This window comes from Mesoplodon mirus, assembly GCF_964341445.2.
Source record: "Mesoplodon mirus genome assembly, chromosome: 12".
Classification (NCBI taxonomy): Eukaryota; Metazoa; Chordata; class Mammalia; order Artiodactyla; family Ziphiidae; genus Mesoplodon; species Mesoplodon mirus.
The window spans coordinates 99,229,016-99,249,843 of NC_138988.1; the positions used below are offsets into that span (position 1 = coordinate 99,229,016).

A 20,828-nucleotide genomic window follows, 5' to 3' on the forward strand; every position below is an offset into this window, starting at 1 on the left:
CTCATGGGTTGTTCCCCATGTAATAGAAGTCATTTCCTAAATGTCTTCAATCCCACTTATGAGAGACTATGGGATATTCGCAATATTCTATACCTGACCCTATGGCATTTCCAACATCAAGGCTGTAATATTTGTCATCAAAAGTGCATTCATTTTGCCAAGCACTTGTTTTGGAAATATGAATGTGAATGATGTTATGGAATAATTTTAGTAAAATGTGAATTTTGAGTTTGTTTAAGCATATTTCTTCCATAAACCAAAACATGTAGAAATACACAAAGCACTCACACACGGACACACCTCAGACATCTCCCAGGTAGCATTAACCTTGAAGGCTGTCTTTTCCTATTCTTTCAGTTTGTGATTATTTTCTACATTAAAGAAAAAAAACCCCAACTCGCCTCATTCAACACCCCAGATGAATCTAAACGTTTTGGTTCAAGTCGCCAAGCATGTACAAAAGGAAAGCACTATTTATACTTGAAGACCTTAAATGGAAATTGCCAAATCCAGGTCCTTTTGATGCCAGTAGTGACTGCTGTAGTAGCTTTAAATGTTGCTGCAATTTTCAAAACCCTCGACTGCTGGGCAAAGTTGTGAGCACAGATGAGAAAGTCACCAAAGTATTTCCAGCAGTGATACAGAAGTTAATTGAAGAAGGAGGCTACACATTGGACCTAATTTTCAAATTTGATGAAACAGGTATCTACTGTAGATGCATGCTTTGAAGGACCTTCATCTCCAAGACAGGAAAACATGCCCCGGGGTTTAAGGCTGCAAAAGATTGTTGAACTGTGATGTTCGTGCCAACTCGCAAGTGAGATAAATTGGCTACATCTGACCACATCTGCTGTTACAACTTTCTATTTCAGATCACCTTCCTTCCTCCACTTCAAAATAATTCACAGGCTGAAACTCTTCCCACCCCAAGTCCACAGCAAACTTCAAGTCTTTTCCAAGGTAAAGTGTCATATTTATTGTAGCATTTGTGCATTGCTTAACCATTGAAACTGTAGGAAACCCTGCTACTGTTATTAGGTTCCTATCTTTTTTTCCCTATGAGTCACTGATTAACATTTTTTAGGGTTGTGTCCCTAATCCCATTTTACCCATAAATCATGCTCTTTTTTTTTTCACAGTTTGGCATAATGTGATGATTTTTAGGAATGCATATATGGCATTATTGCAGAACTGACAGAATGGGACAATAGCGTATTTTTTTCTTGAAACAGAATGACTGGATTAGCTGTTAAGAACTGATCTTTCAAATCATTTGGTATGCATGGTCGAGTAGTCTCTATCTTCTGGGTCAGTTACAGAATTATAGAATGACATGGGATTTTTAGAAGTTATTTAATTAAAGTATGTCATTTAATGGAGAAACAGAATCTGAGAGAGGTCAAATGACTTCAGTAAAGTTACCTGGCAAGACAGTGACAGATCTAGGATTAGAGTCTGGGTCTCTTGATTCCTAGTTCAGTGCTCTTTCTTGTTCAGATTGGTTTAATGCTGTGGTTCTGACAGGCTAGTCTTTGAACCAGTAGCATCAGTATCACCTCCAAAGTTGCTAGTGGTATAAATTCAGTGGGCCGGCCCAGCAGCCCTCTAGGTGATTTGAATGTACACTAAAGTTTGAGAGCCACTGGCTTAGATTACAAACCACCCATATCTCTGTGACCCAGGAGACAAAAGAATAAGAGAAACTGGATCTAAATTATTTAGCACAGTTTGAAAAGGTTACATTATTTTTGTGATTTTCATAGATTCAAAAGAAGTATTTTAAAAATACAGACAGTTCTAAGATTTTGGTTTTATCCATTGAAACAAGTATATACAGCACACACACACACAAAATAAGGCAGATTCTAGATAATAACCTCCCTTTAGATAGCATTCAGAGGATAGAAAAAGTGAATTTTCTTCTTAACAGCTTGTTAAAAGTAAGCCACCAAAAATCCCACATATATATGTGAAAATCTATATATGTGAAAATCTATTTGTGTGTGTGTGTGTGTGTGTGTGTGTGTGTGTGGTTATAATAGTGGGAATAACAAAATAGCAATCAAAGAAACAGTTTAGTCAGACCGAATATTTTGTAGTTCACTGTGAACTAGAAAGATAGAGTTCCAATAGTTATGAGCTGTCTTTCCTATTTTCCCAACTGACCACTGGATATGAAGTTATGTGAACCAGGAAGATGGGGGACATTGCCTTAAGTTCTTTACAATCTGTGGAATTTTCAGTGCTAGTTTTCATTTGTAAATATTAATGTTTTGGGCCAGTTTAGAACTTTAACTGGGGAACTTAGACACATGAATGTTAGTCAAAAATTCACTTAGGAATCAATGTAAGAGGTTTTAGTTTTCCCTTAGTTAAAAGACACATTGTTCAGTCATAATAAATTTTTCATTTGCTTTTCCCCACTTACCTCACATGGAGCAACTCTAGGCCTTAATGCCTGTCAAAGATGCTAAGTGACAGGTGAGTAACTCAGCTAAGAGTGTGGTCTTAGTGTGTGCAGTGTGCAGTGAAGGCACACTGGCCTTTGAAACCTGGATCAAGCTTCCTAGGTGGCCTTGGGCATGTCACCTAACCTCTTGGGAGTTTCAGTGTCCTTATCTGTAAAGTGGGGATAATGTAACCCTCCCTTATGGGTTGTAGTGAGGATGAAATGATATCATATATGTAAAGCCTCAGTCCTTAATCAATCACCATGTTGTTAACACTTACATCTCCAATGAATTTGAATTTTTTTTTCCACCTCTGTCTAATTTTTTGAGGGCTCTCAGGCTTTGGTCAACTTCTCAGTGGTTTCCTTATGACTAGTTACGTCATTTTTATCTCATTGGTTGTGTCTTTCTATTTGAAGTTGTTATTATTTATGTGCTAGTTATTTTTCCCCTAGGCTGTAATTTCCTTAGGGACTGGGATCATTGTCTCCCACTGCATTGGAACAGTGTCCTTCATATACTAGGTGCCCAATAAATATGTGTGGAATGACTGAGAGAATAAACAAGTGAACAGTTCAGGTAGTGGGCACACTGAATAAGTAATAATATTTGCTTCTTTTGGTAACAAAAATATCCTTTCATGACATTAATTCCCCTTTACTTGTGAATCAACCTATATTTTGTTCCTGGATACCTGACGAAGAAATGTAAACCCACACCGATGTGTTTATTGATACGTAAAGCCCATGTCAAGTTGAATCTGAAGTAAAATGAAGGATAGAAGTGTGACTGTATAAACAAATGGCGCTTGTTGTTTCACGTGAACCCTTATGTGACACTAATCCAGAAATGCATGCCAGGAACCGCTGAAATATGCTATGCATTACTAGCAGTGATGTTTCTGGAACTGTACATGTGACAAGATTTATATACCAATGTTCTCAATCAGATTCTAAGGATCAATTAATCACACTATCAATAACAAAGAAACAGGTGTGCTTTCTAAAGGCTTGTGCTTGCTAAAGGTGATCTTTTCCTCCCTATTGGTTTTACCTTGTAAATGCAGTTTGGAATTTTTCTTCTGTTTGGTGCTAGGAAAATTGAAAGCTGAATTCTTGCTAGGATAAAGCAGGTATGGGTTTGTATTCATTGACCCTATGACTTTAATCACAGTCACTAGTGTAGTGCTTTGTGGGCTCATTTAGGCAAAGTTCATTTTAATGATGAAAATGGCAAGGCTTAGTGGTGGAAGGAACAGCTGGGCCGCCCTGAACAGGCACTAAAAAGACCTTCACTGCTCTGGGTAGGACATATTTTAATGGTCTGTTTAGTTTAGCTGGTGAATATAATATGGCCTTTTTATGAGTTTTGAGTTCAAGATATATATATATATATATTTCTCATATTTCTCTTGAGTTTTTATTAAAAGGTTAGTAAAAGACTAATAAAAGCATGTAGGATGGTAGGGATCTGCAGGTAAGAGATGACAATGAATTTCTGGAAAAGGAAAAATAGTTGAACCACATTGGTTGAAGAAGCAGGATCAAAAAAGTGATCACCTGGAGGAAGTGGCTGGAGGAGAGGGAACCAGTAGATCCAGCAACACCCCAGGGAGTTGGCCAGTAGAAGAGAGCAGAATTGCAAATACAAGGTCTATTTGAAAGTTGAGAACAAAACCAGAGTTCTCCCCTGCCACCTCTGTATCTCCTTCACACACAATGCTTACTCTTGCATGTAAAGGGGTATGGGGAGGGGGTCTTCAGGCACAGATAGAGCCAACTCATAGATTATTAAAAATAATTTGATGATTCCATGAATTGTAACAAAAGTCCTTCCATTTTCATTTCTTTATTTATGTGAACAATGTTTTTCAGTGTGTATATCCAGAAAAATAGCAACCAAATTGAGGCTGAAATATATGTCAGTAATATTCTAAACAAATGAGCTGATTGAACAAAACATCCCACACGTGGCTGCTGCTTATACCTGTACAGGTGCACTACTTCAAGGATGATGCTCACACAGGCTTTGGGTTGAATGGCGCCCCCAGCAGTTGTGCAGGGCGTAAGATGCTGAACTGAACAGAGGGGCCCCGTATCATTCCTTTTATTTAGGGACATTTTTACATTTTGTGTTTGATAATTATGTATCAATAGTTGTTATATGCTGTATTTATACTTTTGCTCAATTGTGAACTAATTATAGCTTAATTGAGAAGAAAAAGTTAATAAAGGATTCTAGGGTTATAGAATGCAGAAAAAAGTATAATTCCAATTTGTATATATATTTTTGTTGCAGATGAATATTGAGTGTTCAACAAAATATATGTTTATTCAAGCACAAATATATAACAAATGAGAATATAACAATAAATTTCCATAGGGGAAGTGAAATAGAAATAGGAGTCCAAGTTGAAAAAGGGATGTTACAAGTTATCTACAATAAAGAAGAGCTAGTTCATGTATTTTGAAAATGGGCAATAGAGGGTATCGAATATTATTGCATTTAGATTCCATTGGATACATTTATGAGATCTGTAAAAGTGATGTAACAGGGTTATTTAAAAATTTCACTATTTACAGTATACGAGAAATTACATTTGTAGCAAGTGTTTACTTTATGATGAAACATTTTGTATGTCAACCCAAAGTCATCTAAATGATACATAGTTTTTAGAGTTCTTTTTGGGGATATGACAACAAACAAAACATAATTAAAATCCTTGGAATGGTGGCCAGTCAGGCATTTATCAATAGGAGGAAAGTGAAGAGATTCTTCTTTAAATGTTTTGAAGCAGTTGTCTGAGAATATTTGGACAAGTTTTACAGATCCTGGGACTTCATGCTCACATGTAAGAGGACAGTTTAATGGCTGCCTCCTTATCTTTCTATCTTGAAGTTATGGCTGTCTACCTTAAAAAGAGGTTGCACTCGCATACACAAGAATTTGTTAGCCTTTCAATTCTCTTGTACGTAAATGTAGATGGTCAATCAAGGATTCGTCAAATATTTGAGGAAAAACAGCAGTATGAAATGGAAAGACCGTGAAAACCAAACTAAACACCTTATCCTGAGCAATGGAGGCAATTAAGATAGTGGAGAAATTACAACAAAACAAATCAAAACAAACTCTCCTTGGAGAAATTAAAGAAGGTATTGCATTCCTAAAACAATAATAGGATGCCTAAAAAAAACAGATAACAAAAAGAATTCTTAGAAATTAAGTCTAACTGGAAATTAAAAAAAAAAAAAAGAAAAAAAAAGACTCAATAAATGAGTTGTAAGACAAAGTTAAAGAAATGTTCCAGGATGTAGAAAAAAAAGCTGTCAAAGATTTAGAAAATATGGGAAAGATAGTTAAATGAAGCAGAGATTCCACCCAGGGAATCAAATATTTGATGAATTGAAGTTTCAGAGAAAGAGAGGAACAAAATTGATGGGGAAGTGAGAATCATAAACATTAGATGAAAGGGCCATTTAACCTTGACGCCAAATACATTCTCCTTTGAGTAGCACAGGGGTCATGACATTGTAATAAGAGGAGAAATAATTTATCGACCAACACAATCTTGCCATAAGTTTTGTTAATACAGTCACAATTATAAAGCTTATCAGGTTTTGGTTGTTAGAATCAATTTATAGACAAAGCAAAAAATGTTATAATTATTATTGTTATAACAGAATGTACATTTCCATTCTTGAAAAAAAGTGAAGGTATAGTTGAAAGAGATTGGAGATAAAAGATTGAAAGAAAGGTGTAAGAGGGATGTGGGCCCTAAGATGCTCATCTTATAAAAGTAGGAAGTGATGAGATACTCTTTGTATGTTATGGAATAATAGAGGTTCAATATTATTCAATGTAACCATTAGAAAGTATGACAATAGTGGAATCCAATTACGTCCATAATTTGAAGTGATGCAGAGAGAAGGGGAAAGGAGAAGAGTATAAATGAGATACATTTTAATGATGCATAACATACTAGTTTGCTAGGACTGTCATAACAAAGTACCACAAGGGGAATCTCTTCCACTCTTTTCTTCTAGCTTCTGGTAGCTTTAGGTGTTCCTTGGCTTATAGACGGCGTTCCTCCAGTGTCTTCACATAGTCTTCCCTCTACGCATAGCTGTCTTTGTGTCCAAATTTCCCTTGTATAAAGGTACTCCAAGATTTCTGTCCCCTGGATATTTAATCAAACACTAATATAGGTACTGCTGTGAAGGGATTTTGCAATAATTAAAGTCCCAAGTCGGTTGATCAAAAGATATAGAGATAATCCAGGTAGGCAAATCTAATCACATGCGCCCTTTAGAAGCAGAAAGTTTTCTCTGGCTGGTTGTAGAAGTGGAAGTCAAAGAGATTCAAATTATGAGAAAGATTCGATATACTATTGCTGTCTTGCAGACAGGAGGGCCACATGATAAGAAATGTGGTTGCCTCTAGAAGCTGAAAATGGTTTCCAACTGACAGCCAGCAAGAATTCAGGACTTCGGTCCTATGGGTGCAAATAACTGAATTCTGACATTAATGTGAATAAGCTTAAAAAAGACCTCAAACCAGATGAGAATATAGCCAGCTGACATCTTGATTTCAGTCTAAGCAGAGAACCCAGCCATGCCATGCCAGATTTTTGATCTATAGTAATAAATGGATGCTGTTTCAAGCTGCTGAGTTTTTGGTGATGGTTATGTCACAATGAAAAACTAATACAAGTATCTTTAAAGAGCAGAAAATTTTAATCTGAACACCAATTCTCCCATTTTTTCAATGGATCATTCTTTTGGTGTTATACCTAATTGTAAATAGGACAATGTCACAAACATTTTCTTTTATGTTTTCTTCTAGAATTTTTATAGTTTTAGCTTTTACATTTAGATCTATGATCCATTTTGAGTTAATTTTTGTGAATGGTGTTAGGTAAGGATCCCTATTAGTTTCCTTGGGCTGCCATGATAAAAGACCATGACAGACATTTATTCTCTCCCAGTTCTGCATTTAATTTTTCAGTTACTTCAGAAGTCTGCAATTAAGGTGTCAGCAGGGCTATACTCCCTTCAAAGCCTCTAGAGAAGAATCTTTTCTTGCCTCTTCTGGTTTCTGGTGGTTGCCAATAACCCTCCGTGCTCCTTGGCTTGTGGCAGCATAACTCCAATCTTGGCCTGAACCTTCAAATGGACTTTTTCATTGTGTCTCCATGTGTGCTCTCTCCTCCCTCTTATAAGGATACCCGGCACTGGCTTTAAGGCTCACCCTGATCCAGTATATCCTCATCTTAACTAATTATATCTGCAAACATTTTATTTTCAAATAAGGTCACATGCTGAGGTTCCAGGTGGACATGAATTTTGGAGGGACATTGTTCAACCCAGTACTGGATATAAGTTCATTCTTTTGTTTTGTTGCTGAATTTGGTTTACTAATATTTTGTTAAGGATTTTCACATTTATGTTGATAAAGGGTATTGATCCGTAGTTTTCTTTCCTTGCAGAGTGTTTGCCTGGCTTTGGTATCATAAAATAAATTTGGCAACTGTTCTTTCCTCTTTTATTTTCTGAAAGAGTTTGTGAAGAATGGATACTATTTGAATATTTGATCAAATTCAGTCCACTGATGTCATTTGGACCTGGGCTGTTTTTTTTTTTTTAATGGGAATATTTAAAATTACTAATTTAAATTCTTTACCTCTTTACTTGTTTTAAGTACATTTAATTTCTATTTTTTTCTTGAACCAAGTTGGGTAATTTCTACATATTTGCCCTTTTTCTCTAAGTTTTCTAACATATTAGTATAAAGTCATTCAGAATATTCCCTTGTAGTCTTTTAAACTTTGATTAGGGTCTATAGTGATGTCCCACTTGCATTGCTAATTCTTATAATTTATGTCTTTTCTCTTTTTTTCTTGGTCAGTCTGGTTTAAGTTGTATCAATTTTGTTGATCTTTTAAAAGAACTAACTTTTGCTTTCAATTAATTTCTCTGTTGTTTCTCTTTTTTATTGATTTTCACTTTAATTTAAATTTTTCCTTTTTTTCTTGCTTTGAATTTAATTTGTTACTCTTTTTTTAGTTCATTAAAGTGAAAATGTAGATTAATGATTTAAGACCTCCTTTTATAATGCAGCTATTTTAAGCTATAAATTTCTCTTTAAACACTATTTTCTGCATCCCATGTTTTTTGATATATTGTGTTTTCTTTTTAGTTCAGTTAAAATTATTTTTTAAGTTCATTTGCAGTTTCTTCTTTGAAACTTGAGTTATTTAGAGTGGGTTGTTTCATTTTCAAATATTTATGGATTTTCAATTTTTGTTGTTTTTGATTTCTAATTTAATTCATTTGATGTCAGAGAACATACTTTGAATTATTTTAATCCTTTAACTTTTTGATACTTATTTTATGGCCTAGCATATGGTATCTCCTAGAGATTGTTCCACCTGCACTTAAAAGATGTTTATTCTGCTGTTGTTGGTTAGATGTTCTCATAAAACTCAGGTAAGTCAAGTTGGTTAATAGAGGTGTTCTTCTATATCCTCTTTGATTTTCTTTCTAGTCCTATCAGTTACTGAGTGTCCGATTATGTTGTTGAATTATTTCTTCTTTCGCTGACAGTCTCATTTCATGGATTTTGATGTTTTGCTGTTAGGTCATTATTTTTTCAGATATCTTCTCTACCCCTTTATATTTCTTATCTCTTCCTAGGACTCTCATTACATGTACGTTGCTTATGCTTGATATCTCATAGGTCTCTGAAGCTCTGTTCATTTTTCTCCACATTTTTCCTTTCTCTTCTTCGAATTGGATAATTTCTATGGATCTATCTTTAATATTCTTAATTCCTTCTCTATTATCTCATTTCACGAGTTGTTGAACCCATCTAGTGAATTTTTCATTGTAATCATTACATCTTTCAATTCTGGAATTTCCATCTGACCGTTTTTATAGGTTCTTTTTTTTTTAAGATTTCTTATATTTGATTCTGTTAATACATTTTCCTTGAATTTCTTAGCCATGGTTTCTTTGAATTCTTCGAACATTTTATAAAAAATGCTTTGAAGTCTTTGTCTACTGAATACAACTTCCATACCCGCTCAGAGTTAATTTTTGTTGACAGCTTATTTTCCTGAATATAGGTCACACTTTTCTATTTCTTCACTGTCCTATAAATTTTTGTTGAAAACCTGAATCTTAGATAATATGGTGTAGCAAATATGATTTTGAGTTTTTGCCTTGAGGATGACTATTGCTGTTGTTTTATTTTGCTTTTGTTGTTTGGCTTGTTTTCATTTATTTTGTTTTTAGTAATGTTTCTGAACTTAATCTGTTGAATCTGTCTTCCCTGTGATGTGTGGCTGCTTCTGTCTCTGCTCAGTTTTTTAAAAACTTTAATAAACAGTCTTAGCTTGGCTTTATAGAGGCTCCTCCGTGTCTGCATAGCACGGTGGTCAACCAATGATGGTCCACAGACACCTTGAGTCTGTAAGATCTCCCTCCTCTGCTGATGGATCTGGGTGTGGGACTGGGAACATGTTTAAAATTCAGTTTTCAAAAATTCACAGTCTTACTTTCTGCCAGGTCCTCCCGGGTCTTTCCTACAGATCTGCATAGCATCCAAGTCAACTGGGGATGTGCAGATAGCTTGGATATTCTTGAGTCTTCCCTGCACATGTGCGCAGCCTCCCGGTCAACAGGGATCCGTGGAGTACCCATTTAGCCCTTCTTTGGCTCTCTCAACTCCAGGATCTCCTTGTCAAATTTCTGATGAGTTGAAAGGTCTACTGCTCACCCCAAGTGGGACTGCAACTCAGGGTAATAGAGCCATGGGCTGTCATCAATTGTTTCCCACTGATTTTGCTACTCTCACTCACAGTGTAACTGAGTATGAGGTTTCTGTCCTCAGCACCAAATCCCCTTCCACAACAGTGAAACTGCTGGTTTTTATTGCCAGTCCTTCCTCGGAAGCACTACTACATTGGCCCAGTTGGAGTGGTGTGAGGGGGCACTGCAGATATTGGAGCAGCCTTGGTCAAGGATGTACCCATAGTACTTTCCTTAATTTCTGCAGTTTTCCACAAATGCATGTTTCTCCATCTGTTGTTTGCCTCTGGTCTTTTTCCAGAGACTGAATTTATTGTTTTGGATCTTTCCCCCTTCCAATTTTAGATTGTTTCTTGGGGGCTAGGATTTGACCATCTCTTCATTCTGCCATATCGATATCCCTCATCATCATTTTTGAAAGATATTTTCCTTGGGTATAGAATTTTTAAACTTAGCGTTGTTTTTCTTTCTGCACTTTAAAGATGTCTGTCCACACTCTTCTGGCTTGCAGAGTTTCTGATGAGAAGTCTATTATAATTCTTAATTCTGTTCCTCTATGTGTGATATGCCTGTTTTCTCTGATTAGCTTCAAGATTTCTTCTTTGCTGTTGGTTTTCAATGGTTTATATGATGTGTATACATGTGTGTGTTTTATCCTACTTGGTGTTTTCTGAACTCCTTTAATCTCTGCTTTGGTGCCTGTAATTAATTTGAGGGAATTTTTAGTCATTATTCCTTTGATGATTTTTTTGCCTATCTGTCTTTTTTTTCTATATTCAAAATTACAGGTGTGTTGGTCCATTTGGAATTTTCCTACTACTTTTGGATACTCTGCTCTATTTTGTTTTGTTTTGTTTTGTTTTGCTGTCTTTTTATCTTTCTGTTTTAATTTGGGTAATTTCTGTTGCTGATAGATTGAGTTCAACTGATTTTATTCTCAGTTGTACTGAGACTACTAATAAGTCTGTTGATGGCATTCTGCATTTCTCTTACCATATTGCTCATTTCTACATTTCCATCTGATTCTTTATTATTTTATCTCTCTGCTGAAATTCCTCATATATTCATTATGTTGCCGACTTTTTATACTAGAGCTTTTAATACATTAATTACATGTTTTCTTCCATCTTTACTGAGATATAATTGACATATAACACCATGTAATTTTAAGGTATACAGAATGATGGTTTGATATACACAGATTTTGCAAAATGATTACCGCAGTAAGGTTAGTTAATACATCCATCACTTCACATACTTACTTTTTTTGGTAATGAGAACTTTCAACATCTACTCACTTAAGTTTCAAGTAAAAAATACAGTACTGTATTTTTACCATGTACTGTATATTTACCATGCTATAAGTTAGATCACATAACTTATTTATTTTAGAACTGGAAGTTTATACACTTTGACCACCTTCAGCCATTTCCCCCACATCCATACTTCCACCCCAGCAGTGACAAACCTACTTTCTGTTTCTGTGGGTTTTTTTTTTGTTGTTGCATTTTTGAGTGTTTTATTTATATCAAACTGGATAAAATGTGTGTATTTCTCAGACAGAAAAGACATGTTGAGGTAGAAATGAACCTTTCAACTATTCATGGGTACAAAAGTGCACTGGGGAGATTGTAAAAGTGCAGATTGTGATTCAGTAGGTCTGGTGGGCCTGAGTTCTATTTTTTTAACAAGCTCATTTTTAACTAGTGATGTCACAGTCTCTGATTGTGGGGTTTTTTTTTTTTCAGATTCCACATATAAATGAGATCATACATTATTTGTCTCTGTCTGAATTTCCTTACTTTTTATGGTTGAATAATATTCCATTGCATATATGAGCCACTTCTTCTTTGTCCCTTCATCTATTGATGGACATTTAGGTTGTTTAGATGTCTTAGCTATTGTAAATAATGCTGCAGTAAATATGGGGTTGCAGATGCTTCTTTGACATAGTGATTTGGTTTCCTTCAGGTATATACCCAGATGTGGGATGGTTGGATCATATGGTAGTTCTATTTTAATTTTTTGAGGACCCTCCATACTGTTTCCCATAGGGGCTGCACCAATTTACATTCCCACCAACAGTGTACAAGGTTTCCTTTTTCTCCACGTCGTCACCAGCACTTGTTATCACTTGTCTTTTTGATAACAGCTTATCAAACAGGTGTGAGGTGATACCTCACTGTGGTTTTTTTTAAAATTTATTTATTATTTATTTATTATTTATTTTTGGCTGTGTTGGGTCTTCATTTCTGTGCGAGGGCTTTCTCTAGTTGCAGCAAGTGGGGGCCACTCTTCATCGCGATGTGTGGGCCTCTCACTATCGCAGCCTCTCTTGTTGTGGAGCGCAGGCTCAGTAGTTGTGGCTCACGGGCCTAGTTGCTCCACGGCATGTGGGATCTTCCCAGACCAGGGCTCGAACCCATGTCCCCTGCATTGGCAGGCAGATTCTCAAACACTGCACCACCAGGGAAACCCCCTCACTGTGGTTTTTATTTGCAGTTACCTGATGATTGGTGATGTTGATCCCCCTTTCATGTACCTGTTGGTCATTTGTATGTCTTCTTTAGAAAAATGTATATTCAGGTCTTTTTCTCATATTTTAATTGATATTTTTTCACTATTGAGTTACATGAGTTTCTTATATAATTTGGATATTAACCCATTATCAGATATATGACTTTCATGCAATCCAGTAGGTCACTGGCTGTGGTTTGCAGTTGGGGGTGATTGCTAATTTGGCTCTCTGGTCAGGTGGGGCCTCCAGCTGTACCCACAGTTGAGTTGGCTTGGAGACTATGCTCTACAGTTAGACAAAGTTGCTGTCTGTAATCCCGGGTTGGGTGGAATCGCAGGCTATATGCTCTGTGACTCCATGACTGGGCAAAGCCACAGTCTGTGTTTAGCAATCAAGCAGGGTCATATGCTGGGCTTCACTGTTGAGTGAGGTTGTATGCTGGAATCTGAAGCTGAGCATTACTGTAGACTGGGCTCTGAGGCTGCTCTGGGTCACTATTCAGGCTCCCTGATTATTCAGGGTCAGGGTCAACAACTGGACAAGGCTGCTGTCTTGGGTCGCTGCCCAATATAGGCTATAGGATGTGCTCTACACCTACTGGGCATCTGTGGCCATGTTTCCTGATGGGGCAGGACTGGAGGTTATGCTCGGCAGTTGGGTGGGACTGCAAGTTTGTACCCTTGCTTGGTGGGCCATAAGATGTGCTCCATGGACACTTAGCTCTTTGGCTTGGGATTTGAACAGACAGAACCGTCAACTGAGATTTCTGCCCACATGGGGCCACCAGCTTGGCTCTGAAGATGGGCAGAGCTACTAGCTGGGCTCTCTTCTTGGACACTGTGGTGAGCAGGAACCTGGTGTCAACAAGATCAACAAGATCTGAGCAGTAGTTGCTATAAGCTCTGACACCTTCTCCATCTCTATTTGATTCCCAGTGGCTGAGCTCCAAAGGTTCCCCCAGTGATTCCTATGAGGCCAGACCCAAGTGAGTCTCCCAGCAAATATCCCTCAATGCTGGGGAAGCTGAATATCCACCTTGGGTTCTCTTTTTCATACTGGGGAAACTGTAGGCCCAGGGGAGCCCTCGGTTAAGCATTGTGTCGGCCTGGGGGAGGGTTGATGCAGTCAGTGAAACCGCTCCTCTTGTCTTTGTAATGCTGTCCTTCTGGATCTCTGTTGTCCAGGGGTATATTTCAGCCTCACCCTCTGGGTTTTGGGATTTTCATGGTGGTGTCTGGTCCACGGATAGTTGCTATCTTCTTGTAAAGGGGAACTGAAGTCAGGAATCACCTATGTTGCCATCTTGATGACGTACGTCACTTTATCTAGTTATATTATTTAAAATTCTCTCTGGTAGTTCTGACATCTGGGTCAGATCCAAGTTGGCTTCTTTTGATCTCTTTGTCTCTTGGCATGATGTTTTGTTTTTCTTTGTTTTTCCACTTGTCACCTAACAGTGTTTGAAAGCTGGTTATCTAGGGTAGAACAGTAGAGACTGAAGTAGATATTATTCACACCCAGAAATGGCATATCTTTTATTTTGTTAGTCTTTCCATGTGGGAGGTTGATCTGTCTCGTGAGTACTTGAACTGGGCTTGATTAGGGTTAGGGTTATCATCAGTGTACCACAGACTTAGCTCCTGTCTTAGTCTTAGTTTTAACTTGTGCTTAAAATGATGGCTGGTTTTCAGAGAAGGTTCCTCAATGTCTGCTCAAGCCTCAAGTTTAAGTTTTTCCATTGTGACTGCACTTGAGGGAGCATCCGTCTCCATAGTCTCCCCTCTCTCAGCTGTACACTGATGTTACTTGCTGCTCAGTGCCTGGTAGCCTCATGGTAAGCTGAGCAGGTGTTCTTCTCAGGAAGGAACTGTGTCTCTGTGCCCCAAGGATGGGGTCATCTCAGATCCTGCTCCTCTTTCTTAGGTAGGAGACTTTTAAGAGTTTGGTCCAGGATGTTTTCTTGCCCCAATCCAGGGCTAGAGGGTATTTTTCTGTTCTCTTCTCTCAGCTGCAATGGATCTTAACCTTGGCTGGGGACAACAGGGTTTACTGACATTCTCCAGAAAATGAAGGCTTTTGTTTCTGAAGGGAGATAAAGGTGGAGTATCCAGGTGGGCCTTTGCATTTTTCTACAGTGGCTCTGTTCCATCACAAGAGAGGTTTTCTCTGATTCTCACTGGCAGCTTTATTGACATTTTGGATTGGATAGTTCTTTGTTGTAGTGAGTTATTCTATGTATTGCAAAATGCTTAGTAGTGCTCCTGGTCTCTAACTACTGGGCACCAGTAGCGTCCTTCTAGGTATGGAAATAAAAAATGTCTCCAGACTTTGCCAGATATCCTCTTGGAGGTATAATTGCCCTCTAATTAGAATCACTGCTCTGAACTCTCACCTTGCACCCAGTTTTCTCCTGAGAACCCAGGAGGTCCATGGAGAAGAGCCTGTGAACATTTGTGAATTACCCTTGTGTCTGAAGATCCCACAAGTTCTATATTCTCACACTAGGTCACATTCAGACCTGGTTAACAATTTCAGAAATCTGTTAAAAATTTTTAGCTGAATTCTCCTTACTGGCTTCTAAAGGGTTCCATGTCTGCTCCAGTAAGCAAGTGTTTGCAGCCTGTTACTCCTTAGAGGCATTGCTCTTTCCTTAGATTTTGGATTAGTTGGTTACGCTGTGACTTCAGCTCCCTGGTGGGTTTCATAAAAGTTGTAAATTTGCAGACATTCAGGATGTTATTTTTTCTTTATGTTTGGCAACAACACCCTTTCCAGCTTTCTATACCTTAAGTGGAAGCTGGAAGTCTGGCATATATCATTTTTAAATTTTCTCAACTATTATGCAGAGAAATTGGAGACTTTTAGAGGTTAAGCAACTTCCGCATGTGCAAGAGATTTGCACCAGTGTCTTTCTAGCTGTAAACACAAGTTTATTCCACAGTGTTATTCTGACTCTTTATTTAAGTGATAGTGTGTTAGGTTTAACTAGTGACTTTCCCAGGTAGGTTTTATAGTCCCCTTTTAATTTATGCTCTAATATAGATTTAGATTGTAGTACAGAAAACTACTGGGCAGAATGAGAGAGGAGTACTAGTAGACCAGTTTGTTATTATGGGTGTCAGCCTACTCTCATCTCTCTCCCAGAGGTGTCAAATTCAGATGTCTGTAGAGGCCAGGCAAGAAATGTAAATGAGTGAAGTGTGCTGGGTCTGTGATCACTATCATTTTCCTTGACACTTGTAGCTTTACTTTTGAGAGTGGCAGGGATACAGAGAAATATTTATTCATAAGAAAAACAGCCGAGCAAGCAGAATGATATGTGAATACTCTGTCTCTCTCTCTGCCCGAGGACTGGCAGAATTTATTTGACCTGCACTTTTTTTTTTTTTTTTTTTTTTTTTAGATTGAGGCATGTTGTGACAGTTCCTGGGCACTGTCTACTGTTTTAAAAAGTCACCCATTAAAGTTACCTGTCTGCTCCTGAGACCATTTCCTTCAACATTAAATATTTGCCAAGCACCCACCACTTGCCAGGCTCTATTCTAGGCTCTGAGGATGCAGCAATGAAGTCAACAAGACTCGCCTTTATGGAGCTTACATTTTGGTTTGTGGTCTGCAACAGGGAGAGTGGGGACCCTAGACACTAATAACACTGCCTAAAGAGCATGCTGCCACCACGCACCACCGATGTTGCCGAATTTTTTAATTTTCCAAGAGAAGCCAGAAGTCGGATTTTGACTGCAATTTTCTTATTTTAAAATATTGGCTCAATATGTTTTAAATTACTGTGGAGGTCAAACAAAACATGTTTGCAGACAGAATCTGGCTTGCGACCTCTGTCTAACACCATTTTTGCCCTTGCTGGTCTGCTTGAGAAGAAAAATGCAATGGAATGACAGCTGTAGCCATGCTAATTCCCTTCTCTGGAAGCAATGAACCAGTTGTCAGAGATTTGGCAATGCCAGGATTTAATTTGCAATACAAGGTCAACAATTTCAGTGAAAGCCATTTTAAGATCAGCCTTAAAACAAACCAAAAAAAAAAAAAGTGACTGTACAAATTAGATTTTTAGTGATTATTAACCTGGGCCCAAGAGGATATGGTCAACGGGTTACTTGCAAGCAGGTTATATTGCAGTTATCAACCTGCTTGCAAGTTTGAGGCCAGCTTTTAAAACGTGATTCCTGTTGTAGGCTGCCTGAATTTCAACAAACATGCTACACTGTGGTCCAAATTTGTAGCCAGAGTGAAAATTCCATAATGGTGCTCATTAGTTCATTAAGTCAAATGTTCCTGAAAAGCCAAAAACAAGGTTTGGCTTGATAAATTGATAGTGTTTATAACTGTTATTTTTCTTTTCTTTCTTTTTTCTTTTCTAATGAAAAGAACGCTACTTTGGGCTTTCTTGACAATATAGGTCATACAGATAGTTTGGCAAATATATCAGTTTTCTGATTGGCTCCATCTTTTGCGAGTTATACAAGTGATAGGTTTTTAGGGGTGTGGTGGCTGTTCATAAAGCACTAATTTATTGAAATTATGATTTGCTGACAGATTCTACCCATTGTTCTCTGAACTTATCATTCTCATTTTCATCGCCCCTCTATGCTCATAGCTCTTCTCTGTCCATCTTTTCCTATTTGACTCCTAATCCTGCCCACTCCTCAGACTTCACTCTGCTGTCCGTGTGTCCTTCTCACTGATCTGGCCACTGGCACTGGCCTCACACCTATTTTCTTCATCTACTTGTCGCAACTTTTAGTAATTGGGTCATATTTTACTTTTTAGCAGTTCTTTCCTACTTTGGAGGCCTTCAAATTAAATTCCCAGGAATTGCACTGGGAACACACATTCAGGTATCAATGTTTAGGCCAGAATCAATATATTGCCCACGTCTTTTTATGCCCTACAGCCAGGTCACATGCTCTCTGATTCTTCTACAGCTCACGGTGGCTCGATTATTCTTTTTTTTTTTTTAACATCTTTATTGGAGTATAATTGCTTTACAATGGTGTGTTAGTTTCTGCTTTATAACAAAGTGAATCAGCTATACCTATACATATATCCCCATATCTCCTCCCTCTTGCGTCTCCCTCCCACCCTCCCTATGCCACCCCTCTAGGTGGTCACAAAGCACCGAGCTGATCTCCCTGGGCTATGCAGTTGCTTCCCACTAGCCATCTATTTTACATTTGGTAGTGCATATATGTCCATGCCACTCTCTCACTTCGTCCCAGCTTACCTGTCCCCTTCCCCGCCTCCTCAAGTCCATTCTCTACATCTGCGTCTTTATTCCTGTCCTGCCCCTAGGTTCTTCAGAACCAGTTTTTAAAAAAAATTTAGATTGCAAATATATGTGTTAGCATATGGTATTTGTTTTTCTCTTTCTGACTTACTTCACTCTGTATGACAGACTCTAGGTCCATACACCTCCCTACAAATAACTCAATTTCGTTTCTTTTTATGGCTGAGTAATATTCCATTGTATATATGTGCCACATCTTCTTTATCCATTCATCTGTTGATGGACACTTAGGTTGCTTCCATGTCCTGGCTATTGTAAATAGAGCTGCAATGAACATTGTGATACATAACTCTTTTTGAATTAACGGTTTTCTCAGGTTATATGCTCAGTAGTGGGATTGCTGGGTGGTATGGTAGTTCTATTTTTAGTTTTTTAAGGAACCTCCATACTGTTCTCCATAGTGGCTGTATCAATTTACATTCCCACCAACAGTGCAAGAGGGTTCCCTTTTCTCCACACCCTCTCCTGCATTTATTGTTTGTAGATTTTTGACGATGGCCATTCTGACTGGTGTGAGGTAATACCTCATTGTATTTTTGATTTGCCTTTCTCTAATGATTAGTGATGTTGAGTGTTCTTTCATGTGTTTGTTGGCTATCTGTATATTTTCTTTGGAGAAATGTCTATTTAGGTCTTCTGCCCATTTTTGGATTGGGTTGTTTGTTTTTTCGACATTGAGTTACATGAGCTGCTTGTAAATTTTGGAGGTTAATCCTTTGTCAGTTGCTTCATTTGCAAATATTTTCTCCCATTCTGAGGGCTGTCTTTTCGTCTTGTTTATGGTTTCTTTTGTTGTGCAAAGTATCAAAAATTAAATACAGGGGCTTCCCTGGTGGCGCAGCGGTTGAGAGTCCGCCTGCTGATGCAGGGGACACGGGTTCATGCCCCGGTCCGGGAAGATCCCACATGCCGTGGAGCGGCTGGGCCCGTGAGCCATGGCTGTTGAGCCTGCGCATCCGGAGCCTGTGCTCTGCAACGGGAGAGGCCACAACAGTGAGAGGCCCACTTACCACACACACACACACAAAAATTAAATACAAAGAAAAAGTATTAAAAGCAGCACAGGAAAAACAACAAAAAACACACAAGGGAATCCCCATAAGGTTAACAGCTGATCTTTCAGCAGAAACTCTGAGAGCCAGAAGGGAGTGGCAGGACATATTTAAAGTGATGAAAGGGAAAAACCTACAACCAAGATTACTCTACCCAACAAGGATCTCATTTAGATTTGACGGAGAAATTAACAAGCAAAAGCTAAGAGGATTCAGCACCACCAAGCCAGCTTTACAACAAATGCTAAAGGAAATTTTCTAGGCAGGAAACACAAGAGAAGGCAAAGACCTACAGTAACAAACCCAAAACAATTAAGAAAATGGCAATAGGAATATACATATTAATAATTACCTTAAATATAATTGGATTAAATGCTCCAACCAAAAGACATAGACTGGCTGAATGGATACAAAAACAAGATCTGTATATATGCTATCTACAAGAGACCCACTTCAGACCTAGGGACACATACAGACTGAAAGTGAGAGGATGGAAAAAGATATTCCATGCAAACGTAAATCAAAAGGATGCTGGAGTAGCAATTCTCATATCAGACAAAATAGACTTTAAAATAAAGACTATTACAAGAGACAAGGAAGGACACTACATAATGATCAAGGGATCAATCCAAGAAGAAGATACGACAATTGTAAATATTTATGCACCCCACATAGGAGCACCTCAATACATAAGGCAAAAGCTAACAGCCATAGAAGGGGAAATCGACAGTAACACAATCATAGTAGGGGACTTTAACACTCCACTTTCATCGATTATTCTTTATTACCTCTGTTTGACAGGCTGTCTCTCAGTTGTAAGGCATATGACTACAAACCCCAAATTCCAGCTCATGGAGCCTTGGAGAGTGACATTCGTTATTGCAAATGATACTTGATCTAAGCTCCCAGAGATTCCAAGCAGGGAGGGAACTTCTGCCACACCTTTTACTCATGAGACCAAGGAATACTCAGTTTTACTTCTCTAGTGATAACCTGCTTTTAAAATGATACACCACTTGGTTCTATCAAAGTATTTTCTAGATTCAACTACATGCTTTCTATGAGAAAATGAAGGGATCATGAGCTTACTTCACACCTGTACTCAGTCTTACTGTACCAGTATTGCATTCTGAATATTGGCGCAGAAAGATGTTTAAAATGCAGCCTTCTGTGAAGGGAGAGAAGTGGTCTGCCTCATTTGGAAGTCTCCTGAGCACTATATTGATGTGAATAGAGCCAACCTGTGCTTCTTGGCTTGCATGTTTTGAATTCTATGTCTCCAAATAAATTTATGAAGAGAAAAACATGACCAACTTTACAAATTACAAACATTTTAAAGACAAATATTAACTGTTAGATTGCTACCAAATTCAAGGAAACAAAAGAAAACAGATTTCCACTTCACGTTAATTCCCAGTAATAGATTTTTTAAATTCCTCTTCAGTCACTGTGTCATGGAAAAAACAAGCAAGTCGAACTTCAATTTCTGTTACTTGACTAAAATTTTCTCATTTTGATGTCAGCTTTTTCTTTTAAATAATTTTACATGTATTTCCCTTATTTTAGGAAGTAATCGATATACCTTTTGCATCTTTCATGTCGCTCTTACATAAAAATGAGTTTTAAAGTTAATACTAAAAGGACTGAAATCTTTCCTTTTGCAACATTGATTGCCATGTAAGAGCTCACTTGCCC

General features: G+C 37.9%; 1 protein-coding gene across 1 annotated transcript in view; it reads left to right on the forward strand.

The window, feature by feature from the left end:
* Nucleotides 1-906: 906 nt before the first annotated feature.
* LOC309813177 (uncharacterized protein) overlaps nt 907-20,828 on the forward strand; it is a gene marked incomplete at its 3' end in the record, with an annotated part of 262,936 nt that continues 243,014 nt past the window's right edge. The window contains 1 exon segment of the mRNA XM_082637755.1: nt 907-960.